Here is a 12,577-nt window from a genome sequence, read left to right on the forward strand (position 1 = left end):
ACTTTCTATTTGCTAATGTGTATTTGACTATTTGTTGATCGTGATCTGTTTGGTAATGTATATTTGTTGGTACTTTTTATTTGGTTTATATTATATTAAGATATTCGCAAAATTTTTGGTTCAAGAACTTTTGAGTTAGTAAATCTCCCTTGACATGGTTATCAAGGTTAAAGAACTTTGAGTAAACAATGCAAGGGAGTAATAATATCTTTCTAAATTTTATTTTTAAGTGTATGCAGGATGACAAGAGTACAAGAAAGTTAAACCACCCAAACAGGTTCTCGCTTTAATATATTTCATGAAGAAACACATTTTTAGTATCTCTTTCTCTATCATTTTGGGTTTCATTTTCATTGTCTTTGATATTATATATTGGGTCATTGTGGTAGATTACTCAAATTGCTTATGAGGATGAATTGGCAAGGAAGAGGATACAGATAAGTACTTTATTTTGGGTTCTGGAATTTTGCTGCCCATGGATTGTAAAACATATATTTAATAGTTTTCTCCCTTGGCAGGTTTGGTTAATGGGGCAGTTCTCACATATTTTTTATGATTTTGATGAGGTTTGTCATTTTGAGTTACGTTTCTTGTGGGCATTTAGATTAGTTTGATTATTTCATACGTTAATTGATTCATCAAACAATGTTGTTGTGTACTTAAACATAAATGCAATGTTTCTTATAGAGGTACTCTACGTGCATTTTACTTGCCCATGCATGGAGTTATGTTTCTCCAGATAAGTTTTCCTGCTGAATTCTTTCAGTGTTGGTTTCATCATAGTGAACTTTTTTTTTTTTTTTTGCCTCAATCTTGTTATTAGGCACACAGTGCTTATCATGGTGTTGGCATTGTGAAATTGATGGGCCGTAGCAGTGGATATATAGCTATGCATGCATCCCTAGCTAGTGGACAAATTGACATATGTTTGATTCCTGAGGTACTTATTACTAGCAATGAATTGGATAGTTATCTTTGTGAGCTGTTACAAATTCTACTGATATGCACATCTAAGGTATCTTTTAATTTGCACGGGCCTCATGGTGTTTTGAGTCATCTGAGATACCTGATTGAGACAAAGGGTTCGGCTGTTATTTGTGTCGCAGAGGGAATAGGTCAGGTGAGTTACGTAAGGAATTCATATTTTTGCTTGTGGGTTGAATACTATTAATTGATCAGGTGATTTAAATTGTGCAGTTCTTTTTTGGCTTCATGAAATACTATGAAAAACTGCCTGTGTTCATTTCATTGCATTGCATAGATCTTATAACTTCTTCATTATATTTTTCCCCAAGATGAAGAGTAAAATTTAGTATGTCGTTGTTTTCTAATGCAAAATTTTCTTTAGAAAACTAATGCTAAAGATGCGTCTGGGAACATTGTATTTGGAGATTTCGGTATCCACATTCAACAAGAGGTTGGTGGTTGTATTTTGACTAATTTCATGTAGTCTTGATCTCTCCATGACACTTGAGACAAGCTAAGTGGGTTGATAAATAATAAGCTGACTGAAAGTCTAATTTTTAACATCAGTTGATATGTGTTGCATGGATAAGAATGGACTGCAGTTTGGCCTTTTAGTTGTCATTTGTCAGAGTTACAAATATGCTATAATCTTAAGCCTTCAAGATCTAAGCTTTATTAGTGACTCTTTTGCTAAGACTAGTCAGTTGACTTTTGATGTTATTTGCAGTGAACAAAACCAATGGTTCTTCACTTGAACTGGAAATCATTAGAAAACCTACTGATGCTGTGATCGATCGCACTCCAAGTGCGATCGATCGCAAAATTTTGAAAACCTACTGATGCTGCAATCAAGTGCGATTGATCGCCAAATTTTGAAAACCTACTGATGTTGTGATCGATTGCACTCCAAGTGCGATCGATCGCAAAATTTTGAAAACCTATTGATGCTGTGATTGATCGCACTCAAGTACGCGATCGATCGCAGATTATTTATTTATTTATTTATTTTTTATTTTTTAGGACCATTAGGGTCCACTTTTGTGGACCCTAATGGTTAACTATTAGTGTCCACTTTGATTTGGACGCTGATAGTCAATTTTTTTAAAATTTTTGTTGGACCATTAGTGTCCACAAAAAGTGGACGCTAATGGTTGACTATTAGCGTCGACTAATTCCTTCGTTTACATCATCTTTAGAGTCAAAACATGCGCCTTTTAGGGTCGATAAAGTGGACGCTAAAAGTGATCATTAGGGTCGACTCTAAGTGGACGCTGATAGTTAGTTTTTTTTTTTTTTTTTTTAAAAAAAATTTTTTAGGGCCATTAGCGTCTACTTTGTGGACGCTAATGGTTAACTATCAGCGTCCACTGTGATTTGGATGCTAATAGTTATTTTATTTTTTATTTTTTTAGGGCCATTCGGGTCCACTTTTGTGGACCCTAATGGTTAACTAAAAGTGGATGCTAATGGTTGACTATTAGCGTCGACTATAGCTTTCGTTTACATCATTTTTAGGGTCAAAAAATTTCCACTTTTAGGGTCGATGAAGTGGACGTTAAAAGTGATCATTAGGGTCCACTTTAAGTGGACGCTGATAATCGTGCATTTGAGCATTAGGGTCGGACTATTAGCGTCGACACCTTTAGGGTCGAAAAGTCGACGCTGTTGTCAACAGCGTCCACTTTAGGACTTTTAGGGGCGACTTTGAGTCGCCCCTAAAGACCTAATTTCTTGTAGTGTACTCATGAGGACCGAAGACATCTGGATGTGAAAGATGGACGAATATAAAGAGAAGTAGAAGGATATTGTGAACTTGGGGAGTTCGTTAGTGCTAGAGGGTTGGTATTTATAGACTAAGCTTAATATTTTTGTGTGGCATGCAATTTCCTTTGTTCACCACCTTGCTAATAGGTCCAAGGGATCTGTCCATTTCACTTTGTAGTGTGTTAAATAATTACCTAGATAGAGAGATAGAGATAAAGAATGGGTTAGTGACATCACGGGTCAGTGAACAGGACAAAATCACACCATTAAGGGCCGTGATTCTAAGCACATCGGTGTGCTTAGAACGCCAGGCCATTTTCATTTTTTTTAATTTTTTAATATTAAAAAAAAAAGAAAAAAGACAAAAAATTTGCCAACGTGCCGTTCTCTTTTACTTCACCCCACCATTAAATACCACCAAGCTACAATAATTGGTCGTGATTCTAAGAATGCCAGCGTGCTTAGCATGCCAGGCTATTTTCATTTTTTTAAAAATTTTTTAATATTTTAAAAAAAAAATAATTGCTGGCGTGCATTCTTTTTTACTTCACCCTACAATAATATATCAAGATAGGTGGAGAGAGGCGCATAAGCTTTTATAAATGCAGCATGCATAACTGCAAAAATAATCGGGTAAGAACTTATGACTCTTCAATGAACGTTGGGTCACAAACGTGATTCACGACAAACTCACTACGATAGGTCACTTCTAAAATCAAGTGAAAGCGATTTGTAGATCAAAGTTTTGTCGTCTTTTTGTAAAATAACATGCTATCTTTTAAAGAAATGACAACATACCTTTTCAATAGTGGAAAGTTAAGTTACGAACGTGATTCATGACAGACCCTCGATTAGGGGTGTCAACTCGGTCTTGGTTTCTGGTTTTTGGTCGGAACCGGGATACCCCGGTTCTAGGTTTTGGGCAACCGGAACCGGGAACCGGGTCTCGGCTACCAGCTAGTTCCGATTTGTACCCGGTCCGGTAACCGAATTTTTAAGAATTTTTAAGAATTTTTTTTTTTTTTGGTAACCGGTTTAATATATATATATAAAATATTAAAATATATTATTTTATATTTATATCCACCGGGTTCTGGTTTCCCAGTTATCATTGGGTGCCAAAAACCGCGTTGGTATTTTGCAACCGGAATCGGAATCGGCTCCCTCGTTTTCCGGTTTCCCGGTTCCGGTTCCCGGGTAATTTTGACACCCCTACCCACGACAATGGATCACTTCTAAAATTCAGAGCTTTTGAGTCATTTCACTCCACTACGTTTTAAGGAAACGTTGTGATATGCATAGTTTAACAACCCTTTTTTTCAATTAGACGTGATTTTTATTGTCAAGTTGCAAACGAGTAATGTTAGGGACCATCTTTTTATCATTTTTTTTATCCTCCTAAAGTTGATGTGGCTTTCAAAATCACTACTTTTTTAATAGGTCCAATGGATCTGTCCAATTCACTTTGTACTGTGTTAAGTAAATACCTAGCTAGAGAGATAGAGATAGAGATAGAGAATGGGTCAGTGACATCACTAAGTGAAACGACAAAATCCCACCATTAAATACTGCCTACCTACAATAATATATCAAGATAGATGGAGAGAGGCGCATAAGCTTTTTTAAATGCAGCATTTATAATTGCAACCATAATCGGGTAAGAACTTATGACTCTTCTATGAATGTTGGGTGACAAGCGTGATTCACGACAGACTCATTACGTTAGGTCACTTCTAAAATCCAGTGTAAACGACTTGCAGATCAAAGTTTTGTTTTCTTTCTTTAAAATAAGATGAAATCTTTTAAAGAAATGACAACATACCTCTTCAACAGTGGAAAGTTAAGTTACAAACGTGATTCACGACAATCCCACGATTAGGGGTGTCAACCGGGTCCCGGTTTTTGGCCAAAACCGGGGACAAGAACTGGAATACCCCGGTTCTAGGTTTTGGGCAACCGGAACTGGGAACCGGGTCCCGACCACCAGCTTGTTCTTGCTTGTAGCCGGTCTGGTAACCCATTTTTTAAGAAAATTGTTTTTTTTTTTTTTTTTTTTTTTTTTTTTTTTTTTTTTTTGTAACCTGTTTAATATATATACACCCGGTTCTGGTTTCCCGGTTATAATTGGGTGCCAAAAACCAGATTGGTATTTTGCAATCGGAACCGAAACCGGCTCCCTGGTTTTCCTGTTTCCAAGTTTCAGTTCCCCGGTAACTTTGACACCCCTACCCACGACAATGGGTCACTTCTAAAATTCAGGGCTTTTGAGTCATTTCACTCCACTATGTTTTAAGGAAACGTAGTGATATGCATGGTTTAACAACCCTTCTTTTAATTAGACGTGATTTTTGCTACACTTCAGCATAAATGACTCCCACATCAAGGTTTTTTCATCATTCTTGAAGATAAAAATGCTATCTTCTAGAACATAGCGTCTTATCTTAAAGAAATGACAACATGCCTATTCAGAGTTGACAGAAAAGAACATGAAATCCACAACTCATTTGTAAGTGTTGTTCTTGACGTAGGTTTCAACAAGCATCAAAAGTTCAAGGGCTTTTTCTGCGAAAGCCCGAAGCTCCGTAGGGTCAATCAAATTGTTGTCTTTGGTTTTGTAAATGCCGGTCAAAGTCACTGAGGATGCTGGATCAGGGTTATTTGCCGGTATCTTGATCCCCCAGAGACCTTATTGAGCTTGTTACCCAAGGAGCACCTACCACAGGGTTAATTGTCTCTATCTTGATCTCCGCAGAGATCTTCTTGAACTTGTCGCCGAAAGGAGCACCGTCGATCACGCTGTAGTTGTATTGATAGTTTTTATCGTCGACGAAATCAACCCTCTGCTTCCCGTACGTGCCTGAAAAATATAGAAAAGCACATGCATGTTACCTCTTCCATCCAACATCTAAATATATTATAATATATTTATTTCTTTTGCTTTTTTAGTCGGAGGGGGATCTGAGGTTATAAACCTCAGAATAACTAAAAGTCGGTTTAAAATGCTAATAATATGATAGAAACTAATTAGTCAACCTAGCTTTAACATAGACGATCTTCAAGATGGTTCCGGGCTCTCCTTCTCCTTCAATGTAATCAACACTCTTAACGATCTTAGGTCCAGCCAGTGGAAGGATGAATTTGCAGTTTTTAATGGCTTCGAACAGCTTAGTCGGTGGAACAACGGAGGTTGTCAGACCCACGAACACAGAACTGTTATGAGTACTCACGATGACCGAAGACCTTTCGATGTGATAGAAGGATGAATATGAAGAGAAGTAGAAGGATATAGTGAACTCGGGGAGTTTGTGTGTGCTAGATATTTTTGTGTGGCATGCAATTTCCTTTGTTCATCAATGTATGGAGGCAAATATTCCAAGAATTATATATATATATAAATCTTGTTGGTTGCATGATGAGCGCAGCATTACTTGATTCGCTTTAGATTTATGACCACTTTTTTTTTTTGCTAATTAATTTCAGTACATAGAGGCCAGGAGACATATACTGTCAAGTTGCAAATGAGTATTGCTGGGGACCCTCTTTTTATCCTTTATTAAACTTTTTAATGTTGATGCGGCTTTCAAAATCACCACTTTGCTAACAAGTCCAACGGATTTGTCCATTTCACTTTGTAGTGTGTTAAATAATTACCTAGCTAGAGAGATAGAGATAGAGACATTGGTGGAGCCAAACATTTTATATTGCGGATGCCGTTAAAATTTTTGTGGCGTCCTAAAATTTTTCTTCACCCTAAAAAATTTGGTAATTCACACAATATATACATCACAAAAAAGTATTTATAAAAATTCATAAATATGTGCTTAAATTGATATATTAGAAATATAACATGTCGGCACTATATCAAAAATACATAAATACAAAAAAAAAAAAAAAAAAAAGGTATCTAGAAATGCACTTTACGGTCTCTTAGAAGTACAAAATCATCGAGTATCGAATTTAAATCGAAAAATCCATTTCGATTTAGATGCCTACGGGTTTTTCCATTTCTGGATAACCAAACTGATCTATAGATACATACATATAGTTTTACTAACTTTTATTCAATTTTCTAGGCAACCAATGTCCAAACAGAAGATAATTAAATGAAAACAACAAAAAAATTACAAATAGAAAAGATAAATATGTGAGAATTAATAATTAGAGAGATCAGATCAAGACTTAATTTGGCAGCTGCATCATTGAGTTCGATTGTTCCCACCCCACGCCCAGTGCAGCACACAACCTCAAGAAACTAATAAAATAAATCAAAAAATTCAAAATTAAAACTAGGTAAAAGAATGAAACTAGAACAAAAATCTAACACAAAAGCGATTGAGAGTTAGAGAGGAGGAGTTATTTTGCTTGGTGATGATGATGGTGGCGTCTGGACAAGATATGGGACAAAAGATCCTCAACCCCATTTTGCTTGACAACCTTATTGAAGACAGCAAAGTAGAAACTGTGTTGAGAAGTAATGGTAGTACTAGTAATTTTGGGGGTGCCGTGTCTTGGGTAGGCAAAAGGATTTTTTTTTTTTTTTTTTTGTGGTTGGAAAAAAAAATTAAAAATCTTTGGGGGTGCCGTGGCACCCCCAAAGAGTGCTGTGGCTCTGCCACTGGATAGAGAATGGGTTAGTGACATCACTAAGTGAAAGGACAAAATCCCACCATTACATACTGCCTACCTACAATAGTATATCAAGATAGATGGAGAGAGGCGCATAAGCTTTTATAAATGCAGCATTTAAACTGCAACCATAATCGGGTAAGAACTTATGACTCTTCTATGAACGTTGGGTCACAAACGTGATTCACGACAAACTCACTACGATAGGCCACTTCTAAAATCTAGTGTAAACGACTCGTAGATCAAAGTTTTGTTGTCATTCTTTAAAATAAGGGGCTATCTTTTAAAGAAATGACAACATACCTCTTCAACAGTGGAAAGTTAAGTTACAAATGTCATTCATGACAAACCACAATTAGAGGTGTTAGCCCGGTCATGGTTTTCGGTTTTTGGCCAAAACTGGAGACAGGAACCGAGATACCCCGGTTCTAGGTTTTGGGCAACCACAACCGGGAACTGGGTCCCAGTTACCAGCCTATTCCGGTTTGTACCTGGTCTGGTAACTGATTTTTTAAGAAAATAGTTTTTTTTTTTTTTTTTTAATTTTATTTTTTATTATATATATATATACACCCAGTTCTAGTTTCCCGGTTATAATCGGGTGCCAAAAATCGAATTGGTTTCTTGCAACCGAAACCGAAACCGGCTCCCTGGTTTTCCGGTTACCCTGTAATTTTGAAACCCCTACTCACGACGATGGGTCACTTCTAAAATTCAGGACATTTGAGTCATTTCACTCCACTACATTTTAAGGAAACGTAGTGATATGCATAGTTTAACAACCCTTTTTTTAATTAGCCGTGATGTATGCTACACTTCAGCATAAACAACTCCCACATCAAGGTTTTGTCATCATTCTTTAAGATAAAAATGCTATCTTCTAAAACATAGCGTCTTATCCTAAAGAAATGACAACATGCCTATTCAGAGTTGAGGTCGTTCTAACAGTGAAAAGTTGGGTCACAAACGTAATTCACTACAATGAAAAGTAGGATGTAAATGCATTTAATTTTTGAAATAAAATTATAATGAAGAATTTCACGCATACTGTATGGTTATAGGCTAGAGAATCATTGTAATTTCTAAATAAGCTTCAAAAGTTCAAGGGCCTTTTCTGCGAAAGCCCGAAGCTCCGCAGGGTCAATCGAATTGTTGTCTATGGTTTTGTAAATGCCGGTCAAAGTCACTGCGGATGCTGGATCAGGGTTATTTGCCGGTATCTTGATCTCCGCAGAGACCTTATGGAGCTTGTTACCCGAAGGAGCACCTTCCACAGGGTTAATTGCCTCTATCTTGATCTCCGCAGAGATCTTCTTGAACTTGTCGCCCAAAGGAGCACCGTCGATCACGCTGTAGTTGTATTGATAGTTTTTATCGTTGACGAAATCAACCCTCTGCTTCCCGTACGTGCCTGAAAAATATAGAAAAGCACATGCATGTTACCTCTTCCATCCAACATCTAAATATATTATTATATATTTATTTCTTTTGCTTTTTTAGTAGGAGTGGGTTCTGAGGTGATAAACCTCAGAATAAATAAAAGTAGGTTTAAAATGCTAATGATATGATAGAAACTAATTAATCAACCTTTAACATAGACGATCTTCAAGATGGTTCTGGGCTCTCCTTCTCCTTCAATGTAATCAACACTCTTAACGATCTTAGGTACAGCCAGTGGAAGGGTGAAATTGCTGTTTTTAAAGGCATTGAACAGCTTAGCCGGTGGAACAACGGAGGTTGTCAAAGCCACGAACAACTGTTAGGAGTACTCATTATGACCAAAGACCTTTATATGTGATAGAAGGACGAATATGAAGAGAAGTAGAAGTATATAGTGAACTTTGGGAGTTTGTGAGTGCTTGAGGGTTGGTATTTCTAGACTAAGCTTGATATTTTTGTGTGGCATGCAATTTCCATTGTTCATCAATGAATGGTGGCAATTATTCCAAGAATTATATATACATATATATCTTCTTGATTCCCTTTAATTAGGTATTTCTAGGAGCATCACTCTTTCTTTTCTTTTCTTTTTTAATTATTTTTTACTATATATTATTACTAGGAAAATGCTAGTTGTTTTTTTAGTGTTCGATTTTTTAGTGTTCTCCCAACTGTGATGTAGCTTTTAAAATTACCGTTGAATTTAAGATTATCATTATTGACTTTTTATCTATTGGTGATTTTGAAAGCTACATTACAGTTGAAAGAAGAGAACACTAGAAGAATACCAAGTATTTTCCTTATTACTATTATTCTTTTCAGATTTGAAGTATTGTCAATTTGCTAATTTCAGTAGAGGAGATATATATATCTTCTTCATTAGTCCGTTTAATTAGGTATATCTCGGAGTAACGATCTTTCTTTTTTCTTTTTTTCTTTTTTTTTTTTAATTATTTTTAACTATATATTATTACTATTATTCTTTTCAGATTTGAAGTATTGTCAATTTGCTAATTTCAGTAGAGGAGACATATATATACTGCCAATTTGCTAACAGGGCGAAGGGGTCCTGTCCATTTAATTTTATGGGAAAAATATAATTTAGCTCTCCAAAATATTAGTCATTTTCATTTTAACTCTCTAATGTTCAAAAAATGATAAAGTAGTCCCCAAACTACCAACTAGTTGCAATTTAACCACTCCGTTAGTCATTTCCGTTAAATAGGATGAAAAATTGAATACTACGTCGTTTTGGCAAAGTTAAGTTACTAAAATGCCATTTTAGAAACAAAAATCAATTAAAAAAAATATCCCCAACCAAAATGACGTCATTTTGACACAAAAAAAAAAAAAAAAAACGGTGGTTTAGGGTGGCTCGCCGGCCACGCCATGGCCTATGGGGTGGCTGTCCAGCTACTTCATTTATGGAGTATATGGATATACACTAGATAATTTTTTAATTAAGTTAACTGTAATATCATAAAGATACACCAACAAGGTTTTTTAACTAGGCGCTTGTTAGAACGAACGCCAACAAGGTTTATTTTGTAGTGTATCTAAGTATCTTAAAGGAAGACGACAAAACCTTGATGTGGGATTCATTTAGAGCATTTCCAGTAGTTTTCTTGCCATTTTCTTTAAATTTAATGATCAAAACTACTTTTTACTTTTTTATTTATCATAATAGCTTCTCTCTATCATTCCATATACTAATTAAAAATCATTTGTTTACTTTTCTTTATTTTTTTTTAATTCTTTATGTTTCTACTTTTTTAATAATTCAGGAGAAATGATGCAGCGTAGTGGGCTATAGCGAAGATCATCAATAAGTAGCGGATAAATAACTCCAAATCTAGATTCTATCAAAGATCTAAGAATTCTTCTTGACAAAACTAGATACTCTTTAGGATTTGAAGGAAAAGAGGAATAAACTCAACTCTGAGTATTCTCATTAATCAAAATCAATAATAAACAACAACTGTTTTCTCTGGAGTCTATAAGCATATATTTATAGCCCAAAACCCTAAACATAATAAAATATAACATACATATCCCCAAAACCCTAAACCTAATAAAATAACGAAATATTGACTCCCAAAACCCTAATCCCACTAAAACAAGGAAATAAAGACGGCTTAACCTAATTAAAACGCGGAAGATAACATAAGCAGCTCCGTGTGTGATCGATCGCAGGTACAAGTGTGATTGATCGCACAACCAGAGACCTAGTGCGCAAGTCTCTGGAAGTGCACTCGATCGCAGGTACACGTGCGCTCGATCGCACTTCCAAGGGACCTGCAATCTGCATCATTCTCCCCTTGTTGGAGAGAATTCGCCCTCGAATTCGGCCGGTTCTTTCCACGGTCCTTCGGATGTCCAATCAACTCATTCCACTCGCCCTTCCTCAAGATCAAAACAACACAACACCCCAAAATAAATGTGATGCTTCTCATCATCGAAATACCTTGATGGTTGTCATGTAAGCCCCACACACCACTTGGCAATACTTTAGATTTGCTATTCTTCTCTCGTTTCTTCTCCCTTTCACGTGCCATGAAGATACTCAAGGACGGGTCAACCGTTGTCTCCTTTGTGAACATATAATTCTCCTCATCCGCATAGAACTCATCACAATTGTTGTTAGGAGAATTTAAAATACTTTCAACACCAAGAAAATCAACATCACCCTTTTCATCATTATAATTAGGCACTTCACCTGAAAAGTCTTCATCAACCTCTTCATAATTGTCGATGTCACCCATGGGCTCTTCCTCGTCCAATTGATCATCTTCGGGGTAGAGGCCGCCAAACATGGGAGAAAAACCATCTTCTTTGTACTCTTCCTCTTGGTCATCTTCTTCGGGGTAGAGGCCGCCAAGCATGGGAGAAAATCCATCCTCTTCGTACTCGTCCTCTAGTTCAGATGCCAAAGGTTCTTCAATCGGTTCTTCCTCATTGACATCATCATCATAGGTTATTGGGGAATCCCAATCCACAAATCCTTGCGAAGGATCTACAACATCTTCATGTCTAAACTCTTCATCAATGAGTTTGGACTCTTGAAACTCTTCATCCACAGATTCTTTTTTCTCCTCCACAGAATATGGATTTGCTTTATGGATTTGTGGTTGGCAAGTAAGGGTCCAATTGGCTTGTCATGGACTCTTCGCCTTACTCCAAGTTTCCTTAAACGCCTTTTTTTTGTAGGAATTTTCTACTTTCTTTGTCACAGCCATAGACCCTTGTCTCCAATTTTGTGACTTCTGGCCCATGGTATAACTATGGGGCAATAAAGCGACCCGCATATATTTCAATAGTTTTTCCCAACTATTGATCTTCAATTTGCCTTGCTGCTTCCTAGTTTTCTTTAGTTGTTGCCACCACGCACCAACTCTTCCCTGGAATGTATATACCACCAAAGAGACTTGTTGTTCATCGGGCACCTCGTTGAATTCAAAAACCTCTTCAACAGCCAACACCTAATCCAGAAATTCGTCGGGTTCTAGATCCTCGTCGAATTTAAGAATTTTGAGTTGGAATCTACTTACCCGCCAATTGGCATGAGCTTGCGCAAGGTGCTGACGTCCGTGCGTTTGGCGCTCTGTAAACGGGTTTCTAGGTCCGTTCCCATGTTGACCACCCAAGTTAGATAATTGGGTAATGAGGTCTTTAATTTGATCTCTCATAGCCCTGAATCGATCTTCCGTGTGTTGCCAAGGTTCAGCAATAGATTTGCTTTCCGCCTCCGCGAATCACGGTCTTGGTTGGTGACGACAATTGT

The sequence above is a fragment of the Corylus avellana genome, chromosome 2 (genome assembly GCF_965113065.1).
Source record: "Corylus avellana chromosome 2, dhCorAvel1.hap1.2, whole genome shotgun sequence".
Taxonomy (NCBI): domain Eukaryota; kingdom Viridiplantae; phylum Streptophyta; class Magnoliopsida; order Fagales; family Betulaceae; genus Corylus; species Corylus avellana.